This window comes from Hyperolius riggenbachi, chromosome 2 (assembly GCF_040937935.1).
Source record: "Hyperolius riggenbachi isolate aHypRig1 chromosome 2, aHypRig1.pri, whole genome shotgun sequence".
In the NCBI taxonomy this organism is placed as follows: Eukaryota; Metazoa; Chordata; class Amphibia; order Anura; family Hyperoliidae; genus Hyperolius; species Hyperolius riggenbachi.
In genome coordinates this window covers 227122011-227139025 of record NC_090647.1, presented here as the reverse complement: position 1 = coordinate 227139025, position 17015 = coordinate 227122011, and the positions used below count along the sequence as shown (strand labels likewise).

The following is a 17015-nucleotide window of genomic DNA, read 5'->3' as shown; positions in this document are numbered from 1 at the left end:
TGAAGTCAGGCCTGGTGCACACCAAAAAACGCTAGCAGATCCGCAAAACGCTAGCGGTTTTTGAAACACTTTTTGTAATTTTGATGGGGCGTTTTGGTCGCGTTTTGGTCGCGTTTTTGCATGCGTTTTTGCTAGCGTTTTTTGAAGCGTTTTGCGTTTTGCATGTAAAGAGGTAGAAAGACCTTAAACAAAGGGTTAAAGTGAGATATATTCATGACACATGTGAAGCACATTGAGCAATTGAAGTGAAAAAACCAATATAAAAAGGGTGGGGTCCTTAACAACATTGTGGGTTAGTTTAGGAGAGGTGACACTGTGGTTTTGAGAGAATAGTTACTTGTTTTTGAAAATGTTTCCTGATGTGCTGTTATTGCTCTGTGTAGCAGCATATATGAGACGTAGGCCAAGGACAAGGAGATACTGGGTGCATCCCATGCTACAAGAGCGGCGCCGGAAGGGTCAATTTAGGACCCTATATAGAGATTTGAGGCAGCATCCAGACAAGTTTTTTTGGCTACACCCGCATGTCTGTGTCCAGGTAAGAATAGTTTCCAGTTATCTATATCATGGGGCTAAGTATTTTTGGGAGGAATGTAATTGAAAGCACTTTTTGCCCCTTACTTAACTGTGTTTGACTGAAATCATAAATACAACACATTAATCAATGAGGTGTATACATGAGCTAACCACATTACTGTTATACTTGATCCTGGTATGTTATGCATTCAATGCATAAGGCCTCCATCTCATTGTCTGAATCAAGTAACTAGTATAGTATATATCCGTAGTGTACACATAAGATTTGGAGCATATTATGACCTTACATACTCCTGGTGCATATTTCATTAAGTATATGACTGTCAGGCAACAATCAGCGTATCGGACACAGTAATGAAGCAATGTTGGAACAAAATCTTTACCTTTAATGGTTTGTTCTTCTGTCCAAATATGATTTTGGACGTGTTGGCCATACTTGCCTTTCATCAACAAAAGTAATATGCCACAAAAGAAAAATGTTTATATAACAAACAGCAGTATATCTGAACATAAGTATGCTATTTTTTGCAGTTTTGATGTCCTTTTGTCCAAACTGAAGGATGCCCTTTAACGCCAAGACACTAACTTTTGCCTAGCAATCACACCAACTGAGCGACTCCTCATAACATTGAGGTAATGTAAACTAATGCCAAAATCTGAGCATTTAACAAAAAATAAAAAAACAAATAACTAAAGTACTAGTCATGTTGTGATAGCAAATCACACATACTACCAGGGCCCTGATTGTAAGCATGTGTACCTGATTCAGCATTTGTATGAGCCTGGCTGTGAGATGATAAATCAGTGTACACTGAAGAGTCACTGTGCATAGATGATGTTTGAAATCGCATACCTTGATCAGGGCGCTGAGGTGGAGGCATAGAGTAATGAGGCTGTTGACCATATGGCATGTTTGGCATATGCATTGGTGGGTAATGCGGTGGCTCATAACTACGTTGCGTATGGTAAGAGAGTTGTGGGGATGCATTATATTGTTGACTGGAAGCAGGCAGGTGTGGTTGCTGCAAGTAGTTGTGCACATTGTCATCTGCACGGCTGTCAGGTACTAAGAATCTCCCCAGGGTCTCAGAGATGGCATGTCTGGCTGCCCATTGCTTATCAGGAGGCACTTTTTGTAATAGTGGCACCAAACTTAAAAGATACTGTGTGCATGGCTCTTTAAGTTGTTTCATTCCATCCTCTCGCTTCTCCATATGATCAACAGCCTTTTCTATTGAACTAATCAGCTTCTGGTCGTATTCAGCCCTGCTCATACCTCTTCCTATTCTCCTGCCTTGTGTAGCTAGCCTCACACCTCTACTAGACCTGACAGTTGTGCGTGTCCGACTACTCGGTGGGCTGTGTGGTGTGTGATCTGGTGTAGTAGAGTCACTGTCTTCCATTGTAGCAGTGTCACCATCCTGTGTAGTGTTTTCTTCCACTTCTACATCACTGTTGCTGTTCGGTGGCACCTCTACATCGTCCTCCTTAGGATCTGGTGGTAGGCTATCTTCAGTTCTTTGGTAAGGGAAAAGCACAACATTAGTTTTTGGAATAGTGGCCATGGATGTGACAGCAAATATATTCGCACAATGCTATGCATCTTTCATTGCAAAGCAATAGCAGTTGCCTGTCTATTTTTGTGATAATTTGTGTACATAGCTTTTAGGCACAGCCCCTGAACAAGCATAGAGCAAAACTGCACTTAGTAAACTAGCAATGATTTATGTAGATGTGTGTTAAAGATGTGTGATGCAGACACTACTGCAGCCAAACATATCAACAGGACTGTCAGGCAACTGTTATGTTGGGTAAGGAACAGTCCAGATTCCTGTCATGTAATAATCACTTTAAACAGGACCTATGCCATGCTTACATTAAGCTACGTCCCCCAATATATTTGGTAAAGTGATGGCAGATTATGCGTTAAACACTACTTAATTGCATTCTGGGGCTACTACTTCCTTCACTGTTCTAGTGGCCAATTTGGACAACATTGCAATAGGTTAACATTTGCGCCATACTTACTCAGCCGGTTCATGATGTTTTCTTAGAAATTCTAATATGCCACAATATTTGTATTTTGTTCGCTGTGAACTTCCCGACTAACTTTTGGATTCATGGTATTGCTTTTCAATCTCCTTTTTGTAACTGTCTCTGACCGACTTCCATCTTGTCCGCAGGAGGCCAACTAGGAATAAAAATAAATAAAGTATTGAGGCTACCCATTCTGGTAAAAGCAGCAGATTTCTGGCAGTGCTACAGGACAATTACTTGACTCAAATGGTAACTGAACCAACTAGGGGGAATGCGTTACTGGATCTGATCATTTCTAATAGACCAGATAATGTATCAAATGTGCAGGTTCAAGAACATTTGGGAAATAGTGATCACAACATGATAACGTTTGAGCTGGTGACTGATAGGCCATGGGGCAGCGGGACCACTAAAACTATGAACTTTAGAAAAGCAAAGTTCACTCAAATTAGGCAGGCACTAAGTTTGGTGAACTGGGATAATGTACTACAAGGGGAAGACACTGAAGGGAAATGGCAAGCTTTTAAACTTATACTCAATCAATACTGTAGTATGTATATCCCATATGGAAACAAAATGTCTAGGAATAAAAAAAGGCCTCTATGGATGAATAGAAAGGTTAAAGATAAAATGAAGAGGAAAAAGAATGCCTATAAGGTCTTAAAACAGGAGGGGACAGAGGATGCACTAAGCAATTATAAGGAGTGCAATAAAAATTGTAAAAAAAGAAATTAGGCAGGCAAAGATTGAAGCTGAAAAACAAATCGCTAAGGATATCAAATCTAACCCAAAAAAGTTTTACAAGTACATTAACTCTAAAAAAAGAAAGGTTGACTGTATAGGACTCCTAAAGGATGAGGATGGGAACTCAATGGTGGATGACCAAGGTAAGGCAGAGTTATTAAATGCTTTCTTTGCTTCTGTCTTCACAAAAGAAACAGCACTGTTGCAAACTACAGAGGCGGAAGAGTCTCAATCTTCTAACTGTAATATTAAATACTTAACGCAGGAAGAAGTGAAGGCAAGACTAAATAAATTAAAAATAGACAAGGCACCTGGCCCGGATGGCATGCATCCTCGGGTCCTAAGGGAATTAAGTTCAGTTATAGATAAACCCCTTTATCTTATCTTTTGTGACTCTCTTGCAACTGGTAGAGTCCCAGTGGATTGGCGTACAGCCCACGTTTTCCCATTATTTAAGAAGGGCAAAAAATCTGATCCAGGAAATTATAGACCTGTAAGTTTAACATCAGTTGTATGCAAACTATTTGAGGGGTTACTAAGAGATACTATACATGACTTGATAGTAGAAAATAATCTTATTTCTCAGCATCAACATGGGTTTACTAAAGACAGGTCCTGTTTGACTAACATGCTCAGCTTTTATGAGGTAGTGAATGCTAATATGGATATTGGGAATGCTGTAGATGTGATATACTTGGACTTTGCAAAGGCCTTCGACACTGTTCCCCACAAAAGTCTGGTGCAAAAGTTGAGGATGCAAGGACTGGGGAAGAGTCTGTGTTCATGGATAGGGAACTGGCTAATGGACAGAAAACAAAGAGTTGTGGTCAATGGATCATACTCAAAATGGGAGACTGTTAGCAGTGGGGTCCCACAGGGGTCTGTTCTGGGTCCAGTGCTCTTCAATTTATTTATTAATGACCTAGTAGATGCAGTAGTGAGCAATGTTGCTATTTTTGCAGATGATACAAAATTGTGCAGAATCATTAACTCTCAGGAAGATAGTGTCATATTGCAACAGGATCTGGATAGGATGGCTATATGGGCACATACATGGCAGATGAAATTCAATGTTGACAAATGTAAGGTCATGCATTTTGGACGTACTAATGGTCTAGCACCATTCAAAATAAATGGGATACAGTTGGGGACATCAAACTTGGAGAAGGACTTAGGAGTACTCATTGACAACAAGTTAAATAATCGTACTCAATGCCAAGCAGCTGCAGCTAAAGCTAATAAAATTTTGGGATGCATTAAAAGGGAAATAAAAACTCGAGATGCTAGCATAATATTGCCCCTGTTTAACTCTCTAGTAAGGCCACATCTGGAATATGGAATTCAGTTCTGGGCACCACATTACAAAAAAGATATTGCAGTTTTAGAGCAGGTGCAGAGACGAGCAACAAAATTGATGCGTGGGATGGAAGGTCTCACTTATCGAGAAAGGTTAGATAAACTGGGTTTATTTAGTCTAGAGAAAAGACGCCTTAGAGGGGATCTAATTAACATGTATAAATACATCAGAGGGCAATATAATACCTTGGCGGATGAGCTTTTTGTCCCTAGGCCTTCTCAAAGGACTAGAGGACATGATCTGCGCATGGAGGAAAAATGTTTTAGCCATTTATTTAGGAAAGGGTTCTTTACAGTAAGAGTGATTAAGATGTGGAATGCATTGCCACAGGAAGTCGTTATGGCAAACTCTATACCTGCATTTAAAGGGGGCTTAGATGCTTTCCTTGCGTTGAAAGACATCCATGGCTACAATTACTAGGTAATGCCTAATGATGTTGATCCAGGGATTTTATCTGATTGCCATCTGGAGTCGGGAAGGAATTTTTCCCTTTAGGGGCTAATTGGACCATGCCTTGTAAGGGTTTTTTCGCCTTCCTCTGGATCAACAGGGATATGTGAGGGAGCAGGCTGGTGTTGTACTTTATACTGGTTGAACTCGATGGACGTATGTCTTTTTTCAACCAAAATAACTATGTAACTATGTAACTATATACATGTTTTGTTTTTCCTTTTGCAGATTTCTGGCAACAGGCCATTCATATGCAGCACTTCATTACCAATTCCTCATGGGAAGAAGTACAATCCGATACTTAGTTTTGGACACCTGCAAATTGAACTGGAAAGTACTGCAACCAGAATTTATGCCAACTCCTGACGTACCTATGTGGGAGGCTAACATGCAGCTTTTTTGGGAAAAACATGATTTCCCTAACTGCCTTGGAGCAGTGGATGGGAAACATGTCAGACTGGTTATGCCTGCATTCACTGGCAGTCTGTATTACAATTATAAGAAATTCTTTTCACTTGTGCTCATGGCTGTGGTGGATCCTAATTTGAAATTTATCTATGTGGATGTTGGCGCTTACGGTAGTTCCCATGATTCGTCAGTAATCCAGCACAGTCGATTTGGCTTGAAGCTTCGCACGGGCCAGATGACTTTACCATCACCCCGCCCCTGGCCTGACACCCTAGAACCACCTTACCCCTGTGTGTTTGTGGCTGATGAGGCTTTTGCACTGTCTGAACATGTTATGAGACCATATGCACAGAGAAAAAACTTGTCTTTAACCACTTTCCCCCCGCCCGTATGAATTTCTCCGTCCCTTTTTCCATCCTTTAACCCCCAGGGATGGAGAAATCCGTACTTTGCGCACTCCCGCCGCTGTCCGCGCTCCCGCTCGTAAACACGCCGCCCGCCGCTAGTAAACACGCTGCCGCTCGCTCGCCCGGAGATCAATGAACGGGAAAATCCATTCCCGTTCGTTGATCTAAGCCCAGCAATGATCCGCTGCTCTCCGATGGGCAGCGCGATCATTGTGATCTTACCCAGCCTCCAAGTACTTCCTCCAAGCTTCCGGAAGGACGCTTGGAGGTCGCATTAAAACAAAAAGTTACTGTGGCCATCTTGTGGCCAAATAGTAAAACTACACCCTACACATTTTTCACATACAAGTAAATTACTTTTACACAAAAAATTAACTCATTACCTCCCACACTCCCAATTTTTTTTTTTTGTAATTAAAAAAAAATACAAAAAATGTACAATAAAAAAAAATACATAAATAGTTACCTTAGGGACTGAACTTTTTAAATATTTATGTCAGGAGGGTACAACACTGTTACTTTATAAACTATGGGCTTGTAATTAGGGATGGACGCAAAACTGAAAAAAATGCACCTTTATTTCCAAATAAAATATTGGCGCCAAACATTGTGATAGGGACAATTTTATAACAGTTTTATAACCGGGACAAAAGGGCATGCATTAATTAAAAACTATAATGGCCGAAAACTGAAAAATAATTATTTTTTTCCCAGATTTTTCCTATTTTCCCATTAAAACACATTTAGAATAAAATAATTCTTGGCATAATGTCCCACCTAAAGAAAGCCTAATTAGTGGTGCAAAAAACAAGATATAGATCGTTTAATTGTGATAAGTAATGATAAAGTTATAGACGAATGAATGGAAGGAGCGCTGAAAGGTGAAAATTGCTCTGGTGGTCAGGGGGTAAACCCCCTCAGTGGTGAAGTGCTTAATAACCGCCTGACCAAAGCCAGACAAGTAGTAGAATGTGTTTTTGGAATTCTTGCAAACAAATGGCGCATTTATCACACTGCACTAAAAATGCAGCCAAAGTATGCTATAACAGTTGTGAAGGCAACATGTATTTTGCATAATTATGTGAGAACACTAGATAGCATGACCATGGAGGAGGAAGCGGGGGATATTACAAACAGTGCTCTTGTAACTTTACCACCAGCTACTTTACGTGGTCCCATTTCTGCCATTCAAAACAGAGACAGATTAGCTGATTATTTTGTGCCATAACTTTAATAAATAAAAAACCTGCAGGCTGCTATTTACTTACATTACCTGATGATCATTATTGTGCAAATAAACATTCTTGAAACCGTGTTGTATGTCTATATCATTCATTACACTCTAAAGTGGCAAATAGCACCCTCTCTCATAATACATGTGAGTACATACACACACATGTACCTGCTGTTTATAATGAGAGATGGCTATAGAGAGAACGTGTACGTTAAAAAGGGGCGCTGGGAAAAAAGGGTGCGGGGTTTTAAACGATAAACATGGATAACGTTTAAATATAATGTACTATATTTCGTTTAAATATTCGTTTTTATAAAGTTATAAATCATTAAATAATGTTCATGAAATCGGCAAATGTGAAAACGTTAATCTTCCATTTAAAAAGTGAAATGTATAATAACGTTTAAAAAAAAATTTGTAAGTAACCCTCCCTGTACCTACCCCTAACCCCTAGACCCTAGTATTGGTGCCTAAACCTAAGACCCCCCTGGTGGTGCCTAAACCTAAGACCCCCCTGGTGGTGCCTAAACCTAAGACCCCCCTGGTGGTGCCTAACCTTAAGACCCCCCTGGTGGTGCCTAAACCTAAGACTCCCCTGATGCTGCCTAAACCTAAGACTCCCCTGATGGTGCCTAAACCTAAGACCCCCCTGATGGTGCCTAAACCTAAGATTCCACTGGTGATGCCTAAACCTAAGACCCTCCTTAGTGATAACTGTATTGTGTGTAGAATAATGTTTTAGAAACAGTAAGGGATAAAATATATTACAATTTACGTTACGTACTGATCGCTTTATTTTGTGAATAATAATGTTTTACAAACAGTAAGGGATAACATTTAAAATAATGTTTTATTGAAATAGGAAATGTAAATCATCACAAGCAGTTATAAAACATTAAAAATCTTCGGGCGCCCTTGGAAAACGTTATTATTCTCGGGCGCCCTTTTTTCCCGTTCGGCGCCCAGTAAACGATATTTATTATGGGAGTGAATGGCGGCGCCCGATTTGTCCACTAGCCTCCTGCGCCCTTTTTTACTGTTATCAGAGAGAACAGCTTTGCCACAGACCTGTGATAATTACAGTTCTAATTGGTGAATTAGTCATTAGGGGATGGGTGATGATATATTGTCGGCAAAGTGCTCAATGAAATAAAAAAATAAAAATAATTCTGTACACATATACTTACTCTTAGAATCCTTGCCCTTTTGGCTCAAAGTATTCCCTTTTTCTCCCAGAAATTCTTTGGCAATGTTGCTCCAGATTTCATGAGCCCTTTGGTGGTCTTTATATCCAGGCAATGACTTATCATACAGTTCTGGGTTGTTTTCTATCTTAATTATCAAGTTTTCAGTGGTAAACCGCCTTGATGCCATCTTCCTCCTGCGCAGTCTACAATCCCTCATGCAAATCTGCCACACAGGAAGTACACTTTGACCTGGAAGTGCGCATTCTTCAAAAAAACGCATCCGCATCAAAATCCGCTTGATCAAGCGGTTTTACAGGCGTTTTGTGGCTTTCCTATACTTAACATTGGAGGCAGAAACGCATCCGAAATCCAAAAAATGCCTCACCCCGGGAGGATTCGTTTCTGCAAAACGCCTCCGGCTCTGGTGTGCACCACCCCATTGAGATACATTGACCAAGCGGATCCGCAGCCGCAAGCGGATCTGAAAACGCCCAAAAAGCCGCTCGGTGTGCACCAGCCCTCAGAGTGGATTAGCTGCATGCTTGTTTCAGGTGTGTGATTCAGCCACTACTGCATCCAAAGGGATCAGCGGGACTGCCAAGCAACTGGTATTGTTTAAAAGGAAACATCCATATCCCTCTCAGTTAAGATTCATTTTAAAGAGAACCTGTAACAAAAAAAATTCCCCTGGGGGTACTCACCTCGGGTGGGGGGAGCCTCAGGGTCCCAATGAGGCTTCCCCCTCCCCTGTAGCTGCAGTCAATCTAGCGCTGGCTCCTCTGAAGTGTCCGGCAATTCTCACTCGACAAAGTGCTGATTTATTTACCTTTCCTGGCTCCAGCGGATGCGCTGTTGCGGCTCTCCGCACGAAAATGGCAGATCTCTGTCGGGTCTGCTCTACTGCGCAGACACAGAAGACCTGCGCAGTAGAGCGGCCCGACAGCGATCGGCTATTTCTGCCTATCCCCGAGGGGAGAGCCGATACTGCGCCTGCGCTGGAGCCGGGAAGGTAAATATTTACATCCCCGCTGTTCGGGGAGCTTTATCGCTGCCGCTGCCGTGGGACCGAAGAGGACGGGGGAAGCCTCAATGGGATCCGGAGGCTTCAACCCACCCGAGGCGAGTACCCCCCAGGGGAGGTTTTTTTGTTGCAGGTTTTCTTTAAATATTCCAAGCTAAGCAAGTGATGGTGTGTGGTCAGTAGTGGTCTGCCAGACAAGGAGCAGCATTCAGGCACTATGGACATGCCCTGTCCCATTATTATTATTATTATTTAGTATTTATATAGCGCCGACATCTTCCGCAGCACTGTACAGAGTATATATATTGTCTTGTCACTTAACTGTCCCTCTGAGGGGCTCACAATCTAGTCCCTACTATAGTCCTATGTCTATATTGTGTAGTATACTGTATGTCCCATGTTGATGTATGCATCATCAGGCTTGGAAGCAACATCTTTCCCATGAGCACAAGAAGCAGGTGGAGAATAAATCTGCCACTGCCAGCAATCACATAACTGCTACTTCACATCTTCAAATGAGTACAGTAGTTATAGGCATAAGAATAATCTACAATTGCTGCAATAGCAGTGTTGGGGGTTTCACATATGTTTCTGTGTTGCTTCAATAAGCAGTACCTTTCAGCTTAATGACCATTAATGCTATAACCCAGGGATGACCAACTCCAGCCCTTAACCTCTAGCTGACTGCTCCACGCCAATTAGCATGAATGCGGCGGCTCCCCCAGAAGCGCTCAACGGCAATTGGCGTGAAGTTATGGGGGTAGAGATTGCAGGGGATCGATTGATGCGTGCGCATTCCCGCTTGAATGGTGGAGTGGAGCTCTGTTATCAGTCTGCCATCGGCGATTGCCGTTAATTTACATTGTACAGCGCTACGATCTATGGCAGTGCTGTATTGGGGACAGCCGTGAAGCTCAGCTGTCCCCTTGGGAGGCACAGAGAGCAATCGGCTCTCATAGGCTGATGTCTATGAGAGTCGATTGCTGTGATTGGCTGGCGGGGAGGGGGGAAGGGGGGATAAAATAAATAAAAATAAGACGCATTTAAAAAAAAAAAAAAATACATTTATTAAAAAAAAAAAAACAGCCCACAGCAGCAATCAAAGCCCACCAACAGAAATGTTATGCTCTGCATCTAGCCATTAAAACTGCAGAGAATTAAATTGTAAAAATAGCCTGGTCACTATGGGGGTGAAAGCCTACGATCCGTTAGTGGTCCTTACTGGCAGGATGAAGTTACAAATACTTGTTTCAGACAGCCTCTTCTCTTCCTCCGCCCTTGGCTACTAACTTCCCACATGTCTTCTGGGTCCCGATCACACAATAGACATGTGATTGGGATTCAGGAGACCGTGTCAGCATTGCAGCGCCACCTCGTGGTGGAAGAGGGGTAATGGAAGAGGCTCTTCCATCACCCCTCTTCCACCACCGGGTGGTGCTGTCATTTTGACACGGTCTCCTGGATCCCAATCACATGTCATATCATGTGATCGGAACCGACAAGACATGTCAGGGTTACATTGCTACCGCGGTGGAGGAGGAAGAAGCCATTCCAGCCATCCAGACAGGTAACTATAAAAGCTCCCTGCTGCCCACTCTGCATAGCCCCACATAGCCTGCCAGGCTGGGTTAGGCACAGTTCCCCTACGGCCAAATAAAATTTTACTAAAGGCTGCTAAAAGGTTAATGGTGGGTTATTGGTGGTTTTGAAAAGGACATTGGTGATTTGCGGCAAAAGATCGAAGAAGCAGCTGCATGGTCCAGAGTCAAGCATGGCAGATGTCTTAAGGTTTCTTCCGGAAAGCTGGAAGGAGATAAGAACAATGAAATGACTAGTTGTTATTGTGGGTATGTTGGTGGCTAAAGGTCTAGAGGAGTCTTCCTTTCTGGATGAGAACTGACTTATCTACATGGCCCATGGTGTTGTAACAAAGACCAGCAGAAAACAAGGGGAAGAAGGGCTTGTAAAACCCAATGGCATGACTAATAGGCTTGTGACAAGACAAGTGGAGAGGCACTCCCACGGGAAGGTTCTGGAGACCTTCAGCAACAAGCCAGGTGCAGGAATGGATTCAGAGTCGGCAACAGGACAGGATGGGCAAGCTTCAGCACCAGATTGGGTCCTCGTAAAGGCTTAAGGTTCACATCAGATCTGTAGTCAGGCAGGCAGGATTTTGCAACAGGACGGGCACGCGGACATAGTAGAAGTCAGCAACAAAAAAGGGAAGTCAGAGAGGCCAGGTTCAGCATCAAAAGTCCATTAGGAACAGGCAGATACATGCTCACAGAACTTGCTGCAATACAACAGCACTGGAGAGTGGTAGTCTCCAGACTTCAATAGGCCGTTTGGGCAGTAATGGCATAACACGTCATGCAGACACCTACACGCAAGCATGCACCTGCACACAACCGTAAATTCACTTCACATATCCATGAAAACAGAAATGTGACTACTAAAATGTGATAAATTCACAGGGACATGCTGGATTAATCCAATCATATTTTAGTGTTCTTTAATTTATTCCACTAAGAAGTAAAAATGATTGCTGATTGGCTGCTTTTGCATTGTACACGTTGTTCTTTGGCTGGGTTTCCATAAATAGAAAATACAGTTTCTAAAATAGCGTAACAGTCTTGAGGGGGCATAATACTTTTTCCAGCTTAAATACACATTATTGAGTGGTCAGTTATTATCTCTATCTTTTTTGTGGTGAGACAAACCTGTTGTCTGTAATATAATGATCAGCGTAAACAAAGCTGAAGTTGTGTAAAGTGCTGCTTCCTAGTTTCACTGCTGAGTTTCTCTATTTCCTTCCAGTTGTGTGTCTGTCCATTCCCAGGCCCGGGACTCATAGCAAAACAACCAAGTTCTGTGATTTAGGAACATTTTTTTTACGCTTTAACTAATTTTCCTGAAGATGTGTAACTTAGTTTTTCTGCATTATCAGGCATAAGGTAAAGTATTACTTTTATTTAGTTTAAATCTAGGAACAGTAATTATTATATATGCTTTATTGATTTGAGAAAATATCAGTTTGCTGGATTTCAATTAACAACATTAAAGCAATTAATAGGGTCTGAAGGTTCACCATTCATGCAAGAACCATAAGTCATAGAATCATAAGTCACAGATACATGTATTACAGTGGCCTAGCAACATATTCACTGTCAGCGGGTGGTTAACTACTTCTAGACTCATAGTCTGTAGAGCACAAGCTGTGACAGGTCTCAGTTTAAAGTGCCTGATCGGGCACAGGTTGTTAGAGTATATCCTTGACTCTAAGCAAAGCTACCTAAGGTAAGCATGGATTTATGCTGGATCCACATACCTCTGTGCGTTGTAAGTTCCTCTCCTCGTTTGGCTGTAATTGAAGTTAAAGGTTACATGAGGCGAACTGGCAGTCAAAAATGAATGCTATATGTATGTGTGGGGAGGTGTGCAGATGCTCATTGCACCTCCCGTGTGCCAGCATCCCTCGCTGTTGTGCAGTAAAAGGCCCTGTTCCTGTACCATGGTCGGCACCCTTCGAGCCAGGCATACTATGCTACACATGTGCAGTATGTCAGGTCGGCAGCCTTGTGACTGCTCTTCGCTTGTGTCGTTCTATGTGCGCATCCAGGGAGCGTGGTCACAAGGCTGTTGACCTGACATACTGCGCAGCATAGTATGTTCTGGTCAAAGGGCCCAAACCATGGTACCATGGTGCCTTTACTACACAACTGAGGGCATCCCCCGAGTAAGCATCTGCACACCTTTTCACACACATATAGTGTCCATTTTTGACTGACAATTCGCCTTGGGTATCCTTGAAAAAATTTGACCTTCAGCCAAAGTCGAATTTTCAGACAGAAAGAGGCATGCTTACTGTGATGGTCTCTCCTATCACCCTTTCATTCTCTCCTGCTCTTCTGTGAGGCGTGAATAGGGTGGGGAAAAGGAGGGAATGGGAGGATAATAGAAGGGAGCATTGCAGCAAGCCTGCCTCTTCCTGTCTGAAAATGTGACTTTAGCCAAAAGTCAAATTTTCCAAGGAGTGATTACAGAGATGGGGCAATGAGGAGACGTACGGACAATGCACAGATATATGTGGATCCAGCACGAGCATACGTCTGTACTTACTTTAGGTAGTTTTGTCTTGGGCCAAGTGTCCTTTTACCTGGACCACCCAGTCTCCCGGATCAGGTACTGTAGCTTTGATCTTTTTTTAATTTACTGCCCCACCTCGGCTGTTTTCTTTAATTATGCAAAGAAAAACATTTTGTAAGAAAACACTGCACTGGCATCCTCTTCAGGGAGAATGGCATTTGTCACCCACACATTGGCCCTGGGAGCAAGCATGGCTCCAGACCCATAAATCCATCTGGCAGAGCATGGGGCCACAGCACTGGGACAAAAGCCATAGTTTTAAATTCTGTCTGCTCAATACAGCTTCAGTGTGCTGTCATGCTATTTTTCCTCTCCACACTGCAGGGGTTTCCCTCCTGTTTTTTTACATCACTGTTGGGGGCAACCCTGGCGGTCCACGACCTGGTGGTAGCAGCAAAGTCCATCAACCCCAGCAGGAAGCCCTGGTGAAGACCAGTGGTCTCTAAGGGCCAGTGCACACCAAAAACCTCTAGCAGATCTGCTAACACTAGAGGTTTTTGAAGCAGATTTTCAGAGCGATTCTAGGTATGTTTAGAAAGGTTTTCTAAATATGCCTAGCATTTTTTGGGAGAGTTTTTTGTGTAGCAGATTTCATCGAGCCAGTGAAAAATGGCGCCCAGCGCCGATAGATAAAAATGGTGCCCCATTCACTTATCAAACAATATTTATTGTTTTAAATGTTAAAAAATGGCGCCGACCTTGAGAACGTAATTTATCGTTTTAAAACCTGCTTTTTTTTGTCCTGCCTGAACGATATTTATCGTTTTAAGCCCTGCTTTGCTGCCGTTTGGAAAATGTCTGCTCCCCGACTTTAACGTTTAGTAGCAAAACCCCCTTAGAAGATAGAAACACCAAGTTTGAAGGGAATGTTAAGAAGTACAGTGGGAACAAGAGGAAATTTTTTTTCAAAAAGACCTTATACTTTTTGAGAAAATCGATTTTAAAAGTTCAAAGAAAAAAAACAATACATTTAACCTCCTTGGCGGTTAATTTTTTCTGCAAAAATTGCAGAATTCCAATTTTTTTTAATTTTTTTTTTAATGTTTCATGTAAAGCTACCAGAGTGGTAGCTACATGAAACACCACTAGAGGGCGCATGTGGCCCTCTAGTCCGATCGTCGCCGGCATCTATAGCAAACAGGGGAACGCGTATATAACGCGTTCCCCTGTTTGGCTTCTCCTGTCGCCATGGCGACGATCGGGATGACGTCATGGGCGTCAGCCGACGTCCTGACGTCAGGGACACACGATCCAGCCCATAGCGCTGCCCGGAACTCATTGATCCAGGCAGCGCAGGGCTCTGGCGGGGGGGGGGGCCCTCTTCAGCCGCTGCGTGCGGCCGATCGCCGCAGAGCGGCGGCGATCAAGCTGTGCGCGCGGCTAGCAAAGTGCTGGCTGCGCGCACAGCAATTTACAAAATGAAAATCGCTCCACCAGGGGCTGAGATCTCCCCCTGCGCGGCATAGCCCGAGCTCAGCTCGGGCTTACCGCCAGGGAGGTTAAATGCCGCCGGTCAAAGAGTGTGGGAAACATTTCCCAGCAGTTAATAGCAAAGGCCCCTTACATCCTAGCAACACCAAATTTGCAGGATATGTTAAAAAGATAGACGGAAATCTGAAAAAAAAATTACGTGGGGTCCCCCCTCCTGAGCCTCTATAACCCCATGTCCCCCATGAAGGCTGGGATAGCCAGAATGTGGAGCCCCGGCCGGCTGGGGCTTCGCACCCTGAGCTATACCAGCCCGCATGGTCCATGGTATGGGGGGGCTCCGGGGGAGAGGGGCGGCCAAGCCTTCCCCTCTCCTCCCGAGCCCTTGTCCAATCCATGGATGACTCCCGGGGGGGGGGAGTTTAATGGCAGTGTCACAGGAGCCCTAGTGGCTGACCGCACCTAGCCTTCTAAACGGTGCCAGCGCACAGATCGTGCGAACTCTGGTCGCAGTCAATGCGCAGGAACCGTTAAGAATTAGCCGCAGACAACTCAGAAGGGAGCCTGTGAGACACGGGTAATTACAACGTCACCTACTGGTTCAGAGTAAACTGCCACCACCGCGGTTACCATGGGACCGTGGAGCCCACTAACTGACTGACTAGTCCTGCGAATAAAACGGTTAAACACACGGTATTCTGTCTAGCCAACAACAAACAAACAGTAGCGTATCTTCAGAGACCCGGGATCAGTTCTGTGTGTGCTGATAAGCAGGGTAGCGGACAGTGAATGACTTGGAGAAAGTCGTTTATTCACGCAATATAAATAATTAATATATACAGACAATTATTAAAATCACAATTATTAAGACAGTAATAGCCAGTATAAAAAATAAAAGAAGGGAGAAAAATACTTAGTTCCTGGAAAGATGTCCTTTTTGTGGGAAAACAGAGTTCTGGGTTTCAATTTGAGTTCAGAGTTCAGACCAGGTGGATGCCAGCATATCCTCAAGCTGGCATCTGATGAGTTCAAGATGTTTCAGTGTGGAGGACACTGAGTTTGGGTCCTCTGCCATTCTTATGCCCCTGCTTCAGTAGGAGGGAGTGAGGGCGGGGAGCCATACACCCCCTTAGAAGATGAGATGAGCCCTCCCCTTGTCCTGGGGGCTAGAAATCATATCTACCCATATATGGGCTCTATCTCACAGAACCGTACAGGTCAGGGCAGATTTATTAACATTTTCAGGTCTGTCTCGATTTACCCAGCGCCCTGATACCAGACATGAGGGGTGGGACCCCAGTGGTATCATCAGGGCATTTTCAAACTGCCTAACTGGCAGTCCTTACCTCAGAATGTTCTGAAACTTCCTCAGAACCAGCACCGGGGCTCATGCTACACTTCCCCCACGTTTGGCGAAGCTGCCATCTCAGGAACCCCAGAAATATGACATATCTGGGAAGTTATGGATTATGCTATGAGACTCAGGTTTATTCAGGATTAGAGTTGGGCCGAACTGTTCGCCTGCGAACGGTTCCATGCGAACTTCAGTGGTTCGCGTTTGCGTCCCGCAGGCGAACCTTTGCGGAAGTTCGGTTCGCCCCATAATGCACATGGAGGGTCAACTTTGACCCTCTACATCACAGTCAGCAGGCCCAGTGTAGCCAATTAGGCTACACTAGCCCCTGGAGCCCCACCCCCCCTTATATAAGGCAGGCAGCGGCGGCCATTACGGTCACTCGTGTGCTGCCTGCGTTAGTGAGAGTAGGGCGAGCTGCTGCAGACTGTCTCTCAGGGAAAGATTAGTTAGGCTTAACTTGTTCCTGTATGGCTGCATACCTGTTCTGTGAACCCACCACTGCATACCTGTGCTGTGAACCCACCACTGCATACCTGTGCTGTGAACCCACCACTGCATACCTGTGCTGTGAACCCACCACTGCATACCTGTGCTGTGAACCCACCACTGCATACCTGTTCAGTGAACCTGCCACTGCATACCTGTTCTGTTCAGTGGACCCGCCACTGTATACCTGTTCATTGAACCCACCACTGCATACCT

General features: G+C 43.8%; 1 long non-coding RNA gene across 1 annotated transcript; it reads left to right on the top strand.

Moving 5' to 3' along the window:
* The first annotated feature begins 388 nt into the window (after positions 1-388).
* Positions 389-6322, top strand: LOC137544239 (uncharacterized). The gene is made up of 3 exons (XR_011025794.1): positions 389-538; positions 1069-1170; positions 5354-6322. It is a non-coding gene; the product is annotated as an uncharacterized lncRNA (long non-coding RNA).
* The last annotated feature ends 10693 nt before the right edge of the window (positions 6323-17015 follow it).